Here is a 13,940-nt window from a genome sequence, read left to right as displayed (position 1 = left end):
GGTGACGAAAAAATGTTCCTCAGGGATAGACAACACAATTTTTTTAAACAGCTGCATGTGACGGGAGAAAAACACTCAGAGAGAAAAGCACTCTCAGGGATGAACAACTCGCTCAGGGTGATAGAGCACGAACCACTCGCTCAGGGTGACGGAGTTCGAAACACTCGCTCAGGGTGACGGAGCACGAACCACCGCTCAGGGTGATGGAGCATGAATCACTCGCTCAGGGTGACGGAGCATGAACCACTCCCTCAGGCTGACGGGCCATGAACCACTCCCTCAGGCTGACGGGCCATGAACCACTCGCTCAGGGTGACGGAGCACGAACCACTCGCTCAGGGTGACTGGGCAGAGAGAGAGTGCTCAGGGACGGAGCATGAACCACTCGCTCAGGGTAGCATAACCACTCAGGGTGATGGAGCATGAACCACTCGCTCAGGGTGACGGAGCACGAACCACACAGAGCACACGAAACCACTCGCTCAGGGTGACACAGAACCACTCGCTCAGGGTGACGGGCACAACCACTCGCTCAGGCTGACACACACACAAAGTGACGATGCAGAACCACTCGCTCAGGGAGACTGGGCACGAACCACTCGCTCAGTGATGGACTGCACGAACCATTCAGGGTGCTGGAGCTCGAACCACTCGCTCCAGGGTGATGTTGAATCACTCTTCAGGGTGACAGAAACATGAACCACTCGCTCAGTGCTCGATTCGTAGCACATTAATCCAGGAAACATGATGGAAATATGAACCACTCGCTCAGGGTGATAGAGCACGAACCACTCGCTCAGGGTGACGAGTTGACTCAGGGTGAAGCCATCTCATGATGGAAGCATCCTCGCTCCTGAAATGACATTGGCTGCCATGAAGACTAGCAGGCTGTGGGTCAGCCATCGCTGGGGGCGACCACTCGCTCTATGCAAGACCACTCCAGATTGAACATGTTCGAGACATAAACACTGTGCAGACGCATGAATACAGCCTCTGCACAGGTCGTGGTTTAAGACACCAATCCAAGGGGATGAAGCACACTCGCTTAGTGGCACGATGCTGAACAGAACTCCTCAGGCTACCAAATGAATCATCCTCATTTACCACTACTCCAGGGTGACGGAGCAGAAGAGGACTCCTTCTTGGAGCACTACTCAGGATGCCACGAAACAGGAATTGAAACCATGAATTCATGACAACAATTACTTTTTCATCCACAAGAGAATTGCAGCTGAATACAGAACAACACTGGAGACTTCACAAAGTTCAATTGCCCGTGAAATAAACATTGCAGAAAATGTGACATTTTGCCTGCTTGTTTGTGCACGTGTCACGTGGTGCATCGGTTTTAGGTCCGCGTAAACATTATAACTTTATTTTAAAACGTCCATTGTTGGACCAGATTTGCTTCGATTCCCTGTAGAGCACCTCGCGAAACATATGAAAATATAGACGTAGATCTGGCAGATGCTATGGATAGGCAGTCCCTCTGGGGGACAGGTTACGAGGTCTCGCAGTGAATGCATTAAATCATACAGCTCAATGAAGCTGGTTCCCTGAAATAAACATTGCAGAAAATCTGCCATTTTGCCTGCTCGTCTGTGCACGTGTGACATGGTGTATCGGTTCAGAGTCCACGCAAATGTTTTAACTTTATTTTATGACATCCATTTTTTTTCACCAGATTTGCTTTGATTCCCTGAGGAGCACATCGCAAAACATCCGAAAATAGAGACATAGATCTGGCAGACGCTATGAATAGGCAGTCCTTCTGCGGCACAGGTCGTGAGGTCTTGCATTGAATCCATCCATCCATTTGGACCATACTCTGTGAAGAGCGTTGGTGCTGCCGAAGCAGTCTCCTTGGCTATTGGGCACAATCCTGAACAGGTCACCACTCCAACACAGGATACCAGCAAGCTGGCACTCATTTTGCCGACCTCAGAAGGATGACAGGCAGAGTCAAACCCACTCGGTTTTAATTAAACAGCTGAATGGAATTTGAACTCAGGATCCGAGGATCCCAAGCCCACAAATTGAACCATTAAGTCAACACCAGGCATTTGTGGTGAATGCATTAAATGATACAGCTTAATGAAGCTCGTTAATTTTGTTATGTTCCAAAATTTTTTGTTCATTCAATATAATTCTCCAAACAGTCGAAAAAGTTATGTTTAATGCTTTGGAAATTTCACTTTTTCTTGTGTATGTATGGAGGAGGGAACATAGCCTTGCTTGCTTAAAGTAAATACTGATATCGGCTTAGTTATAAGATTCGTTATTATTTCTTTAAATTATCAGATTTCACAACATATTTTGACACTTATTTCGTCTGGACGATATCCGATCGTAAAAACTGAAATAATATTTCGATGATATACTTTAATTAGTCCGTGAGAGTACATCATGGAAAATCGTCTCGTAATGCATGAAATCGCTGCAAGCTCCTAATTTGAAAACGATATGTACTTACAAAAGCAATGTACACAACGATTCGTAGCTATGATGAACAGGCATTCAATATCAGTGAGGAAAGTGAAAACAACAACTTTATCATAAAGAAATCATTGCGGCCTGTTGCGACCAAGTCAAGGCATGGTGGAGCAGGCCGAAAAACATGGCGGCTTCAGACCCCAGCGAGGTTACCCAGGAAACGCCTTAAGACCCAGAGGGCGAGGTGGCCGAGGATCTTCTGATTAATATATATCATTAAAAAATGGGCTTATTATCTTCCAAAGGGGTGTTTTAATTAACCCAAACACCCTATTTTCATTGTTGCACTTCATTGGAATTTTCTTCGTATGCATGCAAAGTTTCAGGCTGCGAGGTTTTCTGGCTTTGGAGTTATGGAGGACACACACAGACACACACACACACACACACACACACACACACACACACACACACACACACACACACACACACACACACACACACACACACACATTTTATTAGTATAGATTTTTTTCCCAGGGGAGGGGGCATGGTTTTGGGTAAAAACATGCAACATCAACCACACAACACCGCTTGACGAGACCCCCATCAACAGAACTCCGTACACATGCACACAATCACCCATCAATGCTCAAGCTACCTAAAAGTCCTGCCAACATCCTCCATCTCCAATGCTTCCAGGTACTTATCTAATTCCATTTTAAACATATCTACTGTTTCTGCTGCCACTACCTTTCCAGAGAGACCATTCCATGCATTAACTACTCTGAGTAAAAGTCCCCTGCCTTAACTCTCTTCTTTATTCTCAGGCTAAGGCTGCTGGTCCTATCACTGTCTCCTCTGCTGAATAATTCATCTGCACATATTTTGTGCATACCTTTCATAATCTTAAACATCTTCATCATATCTCCTCATAACCACCTCCTTAATCGTGTATAAAGCTCTATCTCCTTCAGCCGCTCCTCATAGTTGAGTCAAGTCAGACCCGGAATCAATCTAGTAGCCCTGTGCTGAACCTCAATTGTGGCATCTATGTCCTTCCTGAGTTGTGGTGACCAAAACTACACACAATATTCTGGATGTGGTCTCATCCAATTCCTGTATAATGTCAACACCACCTCTCTTGATACATAAATGATCAGGTCAGGTCAGGTATGGGAGTATGCGTCAGAGCAGCATGTCACTGCATCCACTTTCTGCCGGTACTCCAACGGCCACCAACTGGCCACAAATGATGCACTGCAGCTTGATCTCTCTGACACCCGCCTCAGAATCCAGTCCATACAAGCACTGAAAAGTGTCGGGGCCAGTACACACCCCTGACGAACTCCAGTAACAACAAGAAATAAGTCTGAGATCTCACAGCACTCTCACAGTAGCACCACATCTCACAGCACACATCACTCTCAGTACCAGAGTATACTTCCGACATCAGATTCATCAGTACTGATGGCATCCAGCATCGAAGGGCATCCCGATTCACTGACATGGCTTTATGCCACAGATCCCAGCAAGGAAGCTTTACCCAAACATTTCAGCCGGTTCACTGCAGTCTGAGTGTTTCCACAAGGCCCTGGGCCAGTCAGTTGGGGTGATGCCTGCTTCCAGGCAGAGCACAGAACTGCATGCAACGACACAAGTACAGCCTTTCCACCAGCATCGAGAAGTTCAGCATGGATGCCACAGATCCCAGGAGCTTTACCCCATTTCAGCCGGTTCACTGCAGTCTGTGTTTCCACAAACGAAGGTAGACCATAGTTGATTGGAGGGTCAACAATAGGGATTTTTAACACCCCTGACATCCAACTCGACAATTGGTGGATCAGCCTGGTACAGCCATTCAAAGTAATCGGCCCAGCGGGCCTTCACTTCGGACTCATCTGTCAAGAGCCCACCACCTTCCGCTCTAACTGCAATACACTGAGGGATGGGCTTGGAGGAATGCAAAGCCTGAATTGTGCTGAAAGCAGGATGAGAATCACTTGACCACAGGTGACGCCCGACAGCAGTGTCTCTCAAGGTGGGGCGCATGCCCCACTGGTGGGGCGTGGCAATATTTTGGTGGGGCATGAGGATTGAGAATTAATGAATCAATATATGATCGCTTTCATAGCTTTGCACTTTCAATTTTTCAAAAGTTTGAAGCTGCGACTGATGCCTCATAGCGTCATAACTAAAAACTGCTTCACCGCGCCCTTGTTAGCCAATCAGCCGGTAAGGCGTGCCCTTGATCAATTCAACGCTGTTACGTCACGATGACTCGCTTATCGTCAAGGGGAATTCCTTATATGTAGTATATACTGTAGTGTCTCCAATCATGGTGGGGCGTACGATTTTTTTGAAAATCAAAGTGGGGCGTGCGACAAAAAAGGTTGAGAAACACTGCTCTACACCTTCCCAGATTCCTCGCACATAGACCTCTTTGTCCAACCTTAGTGCACATACAGTTTTATGCCTCAGCTCCCAGAATAGCTCAGCTCTGCCATTCAGTCTGGCCCTGCGACTCTGGTCAATGGTATCCAGTGTCCCTTGAGAGACAAAATTCTTCTTCACCTTATGGTGAGTTCCAAGACATCGACTAGCAACATTAAGGATGGTGGTTTTGAAGGCACTCCACAACTCTTCAGGATCCCCCAAAGCACACAGACCCCCCCAAATCTCCAGTCAGCCTGTTCACAAACTCCTCAGCTACCCTCTTATCCTTGAGTTGCCAACATCCAGCCTCGGCTGGGATGGTACCATTCTCCTGGATTGAAGCGACAACTTCAGAGTTGCTGCAACAAGCCTGTGGTCTGTATTGAGGAACAGCACTCTGGTAGACCCTGCAGTCCTGGATCATCCTCCTGCGACCATCAACGAGCACATGGTCATTCTCCTTTGCCACACCACCAGCATTGGAATACCAAGTCCAGTGATGAGCCTGTGGGTGCTGAAACCAGGAACCAGCCACCCGAAGCCACATGACTTCTTTGTGTAATTCTGGTTCACAGTTCCAGACCCAAGGGGACCAACACATGTCCCATAACCATCCCTATCAGTTCCAATTGATGCAATGAAATCCCCCAAGACCAGAAGAGTATCTCGCCCGGGGCACTGATCAACCACAGACTCGAACGTAACATTGAATGCGTCCTTCGCGGTGAGATCACTCACCTCAGTCGGAGCATATACAGAGACCAGGGAAATGACACCCAAGGAGTGACGAATCCTTCGTCTTATAATACACTCGTTGACCAGTGTTACCTCAATTATCATTGGACACAGCTACAGCAACTCCTTGGGCATGGTAACCATCAGAGTGACCAGACCAATATTAGGTGTAACCACCCGTGATGATCTCGCCACAATCCTGTCTCCGAACGTCATAAAGTGCTGCAATACCGAAGAACAAATGCTTGAGCTCAGATAATAACAGAGGCAGGTGATCATCCTCTCTTAGGGATATGACATCGAGGCACCCACATGAAGGGACCGCCTTCTGGTGGACGACACCTCAGCACCACCCCGGCACACACTACCGCAATCTGACCCGGGAAGGTTAACCCATGGTTTCTCTCCTCTCATCAAAGATTGGGGATCCCAAAAGCTTTGCCCCAATCTCGTCATCCGGTGAGCTGCTCTGTAAAGAGCAGCTGCACAGGATGTACTCTCACGGAGTGGGTTTTAAGATTTTTTTATGCTTTTGGAATGTTTTGCAGAATGAAGGGTTTTACGGTGGCTGGAGTGCAAATCCTGCCACCAACGTCCTAATAAAAAGTAACCCAACTGCAGGAGGATGTCCACAGACACAGTTGGGCACTAGATATGGATGGCCGTTGGCTCACAAGGAGCTCCTCCATCCTTTGACAGGTTTTGTTTTTCAACCTGTTGGGTGTCCATATCCATACACCCTCCTCACCAAGAAACTTGTTGGGGGAGATGTTTTAGTCGCCAACAACCCGACCATGAAACAGGTTCGTACAGGTTTACATGGTACCTGTAGCAAGTCACAGATCTTATCTGACCCAAACTGACTGACAATTTAAGCACAAGCTGGGTGGGATCCAATGGCAGCGGTCTGAAACAACTCACCACGTGAATGAGAGGGGTGACGAAGGTGAGGGGCAACAAAAGCGAGAGGTGACAAAGGCAAAGGGTGACAAAGGCAAGGGGTAACAAAGGTGAGGGGTGACAAAGGCGAAGGGTGACAAAGGCGAGGGGTGACAAAGGCGAGGGGCGAAGAAGGTAATGGAAGATGGCACAGATCCAACACTACAGCGATGATCCCCAGAAGCCAGAGTTGGTGCATCCGCTCTCCTTCACAATGCAGATCACACTCGTACTGTGTTCCACATCAGTCCGACCATCCAAAACTTTGGGCCTGCCTTCCCAAGCGACGGGTCCTGTGGTTGGCTGTCCACTGGTGTGCGCAGCATCTGGTTCTCACCATCCAACCCGTGTGGCGTGTCCATAAAGAAAAAGTATTTTAAACATTTTTACATCCACACATTTTTACATCTCAATTTACATCCACACATTTAGCTAATGCAGGGAGGAATCTAGGCGATGTGTTTATCTGGTCCATGCTGCTCTTATCACAATCTAGCTATCGACTCCCATGCTTCCACGTAATAATATAATCCCATGCTAACCCCCTTGGTGTCTCTACACTTGCCTCTGCCTCTCTAAATTGTGTTGTCTGTGTCTACTTCAAATTCTCCTGAGCAGTTTCACATCTTGCTGAACATGATGACTCAGGAGAACTTTGAGCAGATTCTTTAAAAGATCTCTGATCTCAACATCACCATGTACACGCAATTGAAGAGCGTACCTGAGTTTGTTGTAAGCAAAGCCATTGCCATGCCCGGATATTCCCCAGTCTATGCCAGCTTGTGCCCCTCCTTCATAAGCTGAGAGATGCCTCAAGTACTGCTGAGATGTTGCACCTGTTGGAACATCCAGAGCTCATAATATACTCTATATCTTTTTCTTCTGAAGTTATTCTCACCATTTGGCCATCCTTCTTTGTTTTACACAGATTGAAGTCCCCACGGAAAACATACCTGGAGTGTCTTTGAACTTACAGAAAATATTGCTCATTCACTGCCACGTGGAATACAATAACAGCATTAGTGGAACTTAAATATCAAGAGCATGGAATTCTCCAGATTGGTCAACGTTGGGAAAGTGATTATTGAAAAACTGCCTCAAAGGGAACTTTTCTTCATACTGTACTTGTACTGTGCTGTCTTTCAACATTTTCTTTGTTCAATTGGAGCCAGAATAACTAAAGCTTGCATGGGAATCCCGACGGTGCTCTCTGGGAATCGTCCAATTCACTGGGGAGCTTTCCAAGGTTTGTGTCGCTACCACTTACTCGATGTACATTATGGTTGAGATTCTTACTGAGATGCTCAAAGACATATGAGCAGATCAATCGGTAGAATACATCTGTTGCTTGCTAAATACCGTCGGAAAATAACAGCATATTAACTTGAAGGACAACACTGTAGAAATTATATTCCAATCGACCACAGACATGTGTACTTCTGCTTGGTGTTTCAAATAAAATCCATCTTGGAGCTCTTTATGTCATTGACTAATCACCATTATGTTTATACCTCCACAGATGGATAACTATTTCAAGTGCTTGGAAGGCATAGTGAAGGAAGGAAGGGTGTTGGCACGTATTAGACTCCTATTACAACAACAGCATATCACTGAAAAGTAAGTTCCATGACCCAAGCAATTCTCTGACTTTTCTAACCACAAAAGCTTGCCCCCAGAGCATAGCCCTCTCAAAACATCTTTCCAGACACAGTAGAACTAGATTCCACTTAAATAAGTCAATGAGCGCAAGATCGCACAAGAGCGCCAAATGGTCAAGGGACCTGAGCACGTTAATCTGCTCCCAGAATTAGGAAATAACTGTTTTGTGAGATCTCATAAATTTGGACGCTATCATAATCCCGAATCCAACCAACAGCACAAAGCTTTGCGTAACCCCTTTAAGTTAAGGATGCTCTGCCCCTGTATTATTTTTAAATACATTTATTTTATATCATGGAGCTTGTACATACATCACGTGGAGGATAAGGACATTTGGAGACCCCTATTCTCGGTTCATTAATTACAAGGACATTTTTTTCCACATTGGACACGTGACAAAACAACTGACTGGACGCCGGAGCTTCAAAATTTTAGTCACCAATAAAAAAAACGAATATTACTGTCAGCAGGCAAGGGTGACTGGGGAAGGATCTGAGGCTTTCCTGCTGGACAGATCGTTCGACTAGTGGATGGGGCCTTCCATCTTAAATCCAAATCAAGGTAGTATGAGGAATTTCAATTTGGGATCCTAGCAACATGAGCTATATGGAGTGAGATGGGAATGCCAATTAAACCAGAACAATCTGTTTCAACTAAAGGTGATTAACTGACATGGAAATAATTTTCCTGTTTCTGATTCGAGCTCGTGTGCCAACTTTACAGTGCTGAGAACTCACGAGAATGCAGAGGATGGCAATGATGTACCTGTAACAGTCTCCAGGGAAATATCACATTCGGTGGGTGCTCATCATCCCCTCACCTTCACTCTTGCCTCTGATCATGTAATGATTGTAACACTTGGACCAGCCGTGTTGGCTCCAATATTGATGAATTGCTTGATTTCCAAATCATCAATCGCATTGTACATTCTTGCAAAAAATTTGGAAATTTGCTGTAATTAATCCTTGAACACGCCATATAACCAATTAAGTAATTAAAATGTTAACTTTCTTCCTGCAATTGATGCCAAGAGTTTTGGAGCAGCTCGTGAACAACTGCAGATGTTTCCTGCTGCCGTCGAGTGTACGGTGTACATCAAAATAGTCCTGTTTATTTTGTATACAACATGGGTATGGTGGGGAGTGAATGAAGTTTAAAATTGAAGTGTTGTTGAAAGGGAAAGGAAAGTGGAGTGGGGGTTGGAATGAGCAGGATATAAGAGATCAGAGGATGGGAAATTTGTGAAAGGGAAGAGGTGAGATCTCTCCGAAGAGTGAACAAGAATACCCAAGAGGGCAGCTTTAAGCACGATTTTAATGATTCAGTCTTGGACACGTGGCAAGTAATTGTGCCTTATGATAACATAGTATTGCAGCATAGCAAACCAATTGTTCGACTTTTCATAAAAGCACCAAAATTGGTACATATGTTGACTAATGTATTCTGGATATGGAGCTACTCGAGATTTTGCCTTGGTCAGCTTTGGCGACCATTTTCCAAAATGGCCACCATTCTACTTTAACAACATGGGATATCGGTCATTGTTATTCTCTTTGTAGGTTTCTCAGCGGTGATAAATACTCCACGTGATGTGCATTTACAAAGGAAAACAATACAAATGTCATTTGTGTTGATTTATTATATTTCCAACCATTGTATTGGGGAAAAATGGTCATTTTTATGGGAAAATCCATTTTCGCACACAGCATCAGTAACAGGTTCAGAAGTATTTTGTTGTGGTGGTGGTAGTGGTGGAAGTGGTGTCGTAGTAGTAGTAAGTAGTATTAGTGTGGTAACAAGGTGTTTTGTGTCTTTGCAGAATATGGAGTGATAACCATCAGGAGCGGAGTCAACACGTACTAGACTGATGAATGCGTGTACCATGTGTTCTGGTAGAATGGTAGTAGACAGTAAACATTAGCCGCTTCAAAGTGAAGTGTGCAATAATTTGACTACATTTTCTGAGTTTGTCATTATCACGATTATCAGTTCCCTTTTCAAAATAGAGTAAAGTATGTAATCTATAATGCAATTTTTGTTGATTCCAAACCCATTGAATGTGATGAATATCATTTGACTCTTCTTCTCCAGGCAATAATGGGTACTTTTCAGCGAAAAGTTTCAGGAGAGCAGAAATTTACAAATCAAATAATGGCTTTTTTACCGAAAATACTGGCTCATAATATTTGAATATGCCTTTTCATGGTCAATTTACTGAATTTTACACTTTCCTTATATCTACCACCAATACAATAAGAAAATAAGAGCATATAGCCAATTTCGCTAAAGTAGAATGGCGGCCATTTTGGAAAATGGTCGCCGAAGCTGACCAAGGCACAATCTCGGGTGGCTCCATATCTAGAATTGTTCGGAATACATTATTCTACATGTGTACCAATTTTGGTGCTTTTATGCAAATTTGAACAATTGATCTGAAATATCAGACTACGCTGCAGGACTAACATGGGTAAAACAACAATAATATTTAAACTGCGAGGCTTTTAAATTGGATTGTCCAGGTGTAACAATGCAGAGGGAGGGATCGATAATTTCCTTAAAGATGTAAATAGATTGCCCTTTATTATTACCTCCGCCACTGAAAATGAAGGAGGCTATGTTTTTACCCCTCTCTGTCTGTCCGTCTGTCTTTCTGTGTGCAGGACATCTCAAAAAGTTGCGGACGGATCTGGATGAAAATTTGTGGACACCGGTTCGGTGTGTAACAAGGACGAACTGATTAGATTTTGGTGAAGATCCAGATCCGGATCCGACGAGTAGAATTTTTAATGTGATTATTCACCATTGAGAGATTGTGCCAAAAACGATATATATATATATATATATATATATATATATATATATATATATATATATATATATATATATATATATATATATAATAGCATGACATTTCAAAAAGTTATTGGGTTTGATATGTTCTCGTGGATCAAGCAATGCATAGCAGAGTTATGCGCTCTCCCGAGTGCCCTTCTCGTTTTGAATATATTCACTTGTCGACCGCACTGCCTGCTGATAAGTCTCTCTTTTCAACAAGAACGTAATGTTCGTGGAAGACCATGTACGTGACACACATGAAGGACAGAAACATCAGTGTACTTCGATATGAACTGCAATGACATCGTGAGCCAATGGACAAATCCACAGAAAAAGCAGGATTTGAAATTACAATGAGAGCATCATGAGCCCCAGCTTCAAATGGGAACACAAAACAGTTGAAACACGAAAACAATTCCTTCATCCTGAATCAACCTCACCTTGAGATTGGACTGAAAGGGAAGTTGTGCACATGAACACATCACCTGTGATGTCGAGAAGACCGTGCCCCTCACGCTGAACTTTTCCAAAATCTTACTTTCACATTTACTCGGCTATGAATTTTGAACTTTTATTCGTAACATTAACAGAATGCTTTTTCTTTTACCTCTGGATGAGTCTCAGTTTCAATCAAAGGGTCATCTCGTTTCATCCGAGCTCACTTGCACCTCATGATGGATTCGAGGCACTTCATTGTACTTCCAAATGTTTTGAAATCCGATTTTTAACCTTCATCTCAAAGGCTGTGAAGCCTCTCCAGGTGAATGAGCTTCATTGTCAGAGGAGTGAAACGAGGATGAGTACAACACTGATTGCTATTAATCACTATGCTTTGGACAATTTAATTATGGTATGGAAGAACCACAAAAGCAATACAAAGACATCATATTTATCAGCAACATATATATATATATATATATATATATATATATATATATATATATATATATATATATATATATATATATATATATATATATATATATATAATACATACACTTTAACAGCTAACCTCTGCTCCCACCCATCCTCTGTGTCCCCCAATTCTGTCTTCCTCAACCACATGTCCCCAATCGATGCAAACTCCCATGCCCCACCTCATCTCTACTTCCCCCACATCCAACCCATGTCCCCTCACCCCATCCCTTCTCCATCTCACCAACTCACATTCCTGCACCCTCCCAAAAGCAGCTCCTTCTCTTTCCTGAACTGTATGGATCTCCGACATCTGAGGCCGACATGCCAATCTCACAGATCTCTCAATCTGGGCTGCTGCTGCTAAACCACCTATCCACAGAACAGAATCCTTCCTCCCACAGGATGTCCCCGATTCCTCTTTGTTTCTCCCTGGCTATTGTATCCTCCATTTTGACAGACCTGAACCATACCCCTGTGGTGAAGTTGCAGTTGAGATAAAGAACTCCATTCATCACTGTCCGTGCACTCCTCGCACCCCTCCAAACCACCATGAGTACCGTTGGCTATGCTTTCCCTTCTGCTATCACCTCTTGTTTGTCTGTGTGCTGGAACATCCTAACAGTGATATGCCACCATTTACTTCTCTCTTTCTCTCAGCCAATATGGAACAGCTTTTAACTACTCATCCCAACTCTCTCTTCCTCTGAAATGGTGATTTCAATTGTCACCATTCCCTGCGAGTTGGTACAGTACCTCTTCAACCAGCAATGGCAATGCAGCAAAACATCTGTGACGCCAGAGGCCTGACTCAACCTGTGACCTTTCCAACCCAGATTTCTGCCAATGGCAAATCCTCTCTTCTGCACCATGCAATGAATAATTTTTGTCTGTATATAAAGTCGAGGCTTGTGGAACTTTCATCCTAACATCTGTTTCAACCCTGCTCCAATTGGCTTGTCTGATAACATGCATGTGAGAGTCAATATCTCTCTGGCTATTGTCAGAAAGCTTCCTCATTGCCGGAGAGTCTGGCAGCTCACTCAATGCTGATTGGCAGAGACTGCAAGTTGCCCTCTCAATTGAGTATAGGTCTTCTATCCCCACCATCTTCGATATGAATGCCACCTAAAAATTCTTCCACAAAAGTCTGCTCTCATGCACAGATTCATATCCCATCTCATCTGGAGTTATCAAACTCTTCCTCTCACCTATGGCAAACCGAATCCTGCGGTGAGGCAGTTGCTCTGAAACAACTTGCGTTCTCTTCCTGCAAGGCAAATCTGACCGAAGACAATCTCAGATTATTGCACAAAGCCTGCATCAAGTGTGTGTCTACTCCCAAAGAGAGCCAGATAACAACATCTGTCCAACCTCAAGAATTAACTTTCAAACATGTCTCCCTCCTCTAAAACCTGGTGGCACCTTGTTAAGTCTGTCTCTGGAGTACGCTCCCTTTCCATCCCTTCTTTCTCTTCAAATGGCACCACAGCCGACTCCGCTCCAGACTCCAAGAAGGCCGAATGTCTCAATTTTATGTTGGTTTCCAAATATCGCGTACCCACCAAACCCTCTCTCACTCCTTGTAGCTTGTCCTTCACCAACGATTCGGTGATCGATCACCACACACCAGATGCTTCCCGTTCATCATGCAAAGGATGTAAAATAAAAATAATGACATTTCAGGGCAAACATGAATCCATCATTGTTTGAGTTTTGACAAACTGGTGTAATAAATAGTGAGATAAAGGCTCTACCTCCCCGAAGATATGGCAAGATTATCCCAATGACGTGCATTATTAATGTCAGCGAACTGAAGCTATTACGCAGACAAAGTCCTTGGTTTATCCTCTCCACTGGGAACTTTTCACTTGATGCTAATATTATAGCAGCCATTACGATGCACTCAGGTATTTTATATTACCAGATGGTGGTGGTTGAACCCCAAGAGTGAGAACAGGAAAATGAATAATTTGCTTGGAAATGGC

General features: G+C 44.2%; 1 long non-coding RNA gene across 1 annotated transcript in view; it reads left to right on the top strand.

The window, feature by feature from the left end:
- The window catches only part of LOC147023515 (uncharacterized), a 25,822-nt gene extending 14,819 nt beyond the window's left edge, over window positions 1-11,003 (top strand). The window contains exons 2-4 of the long non-coding RNA XR_015060243.1: window positions 8,063-8,160; window positions 8,926-8,999; window positions 10,022-11,003. This is a non-coding gene — a long non-coding RNA (uncharacterized LOC147023515). The remainder of the gene's footprint in view (window positions 1-8,062; window positions 8,161-8,925; window positions 9,000-10,021) is intronic.
- The last annotated feature ends 2,937 nt before the right edge of the window (window positions 11,004-13,940 follow it).

The sequence above is a fragment of the Eptatretus burgeri genome, chromosome 7 (assembly GCF_056783735.1).
Source record: "Eptatretus burgeri isolate ZD-2024b chromosome 7, Ebu_testis_v1, whole genome shotgun sequence".
In the NCBI taxonomy this organism is placed as follows: domain Eukaryota; kingdom Metazoa; phylum Chordata; class Myxini; order Myxiniformes; family Myxinidae; genus Eptatretus; species Eptatretus burgeri.
This window is presented reverse-complemented; position numbering and strand designations above follow the sequence as displayed.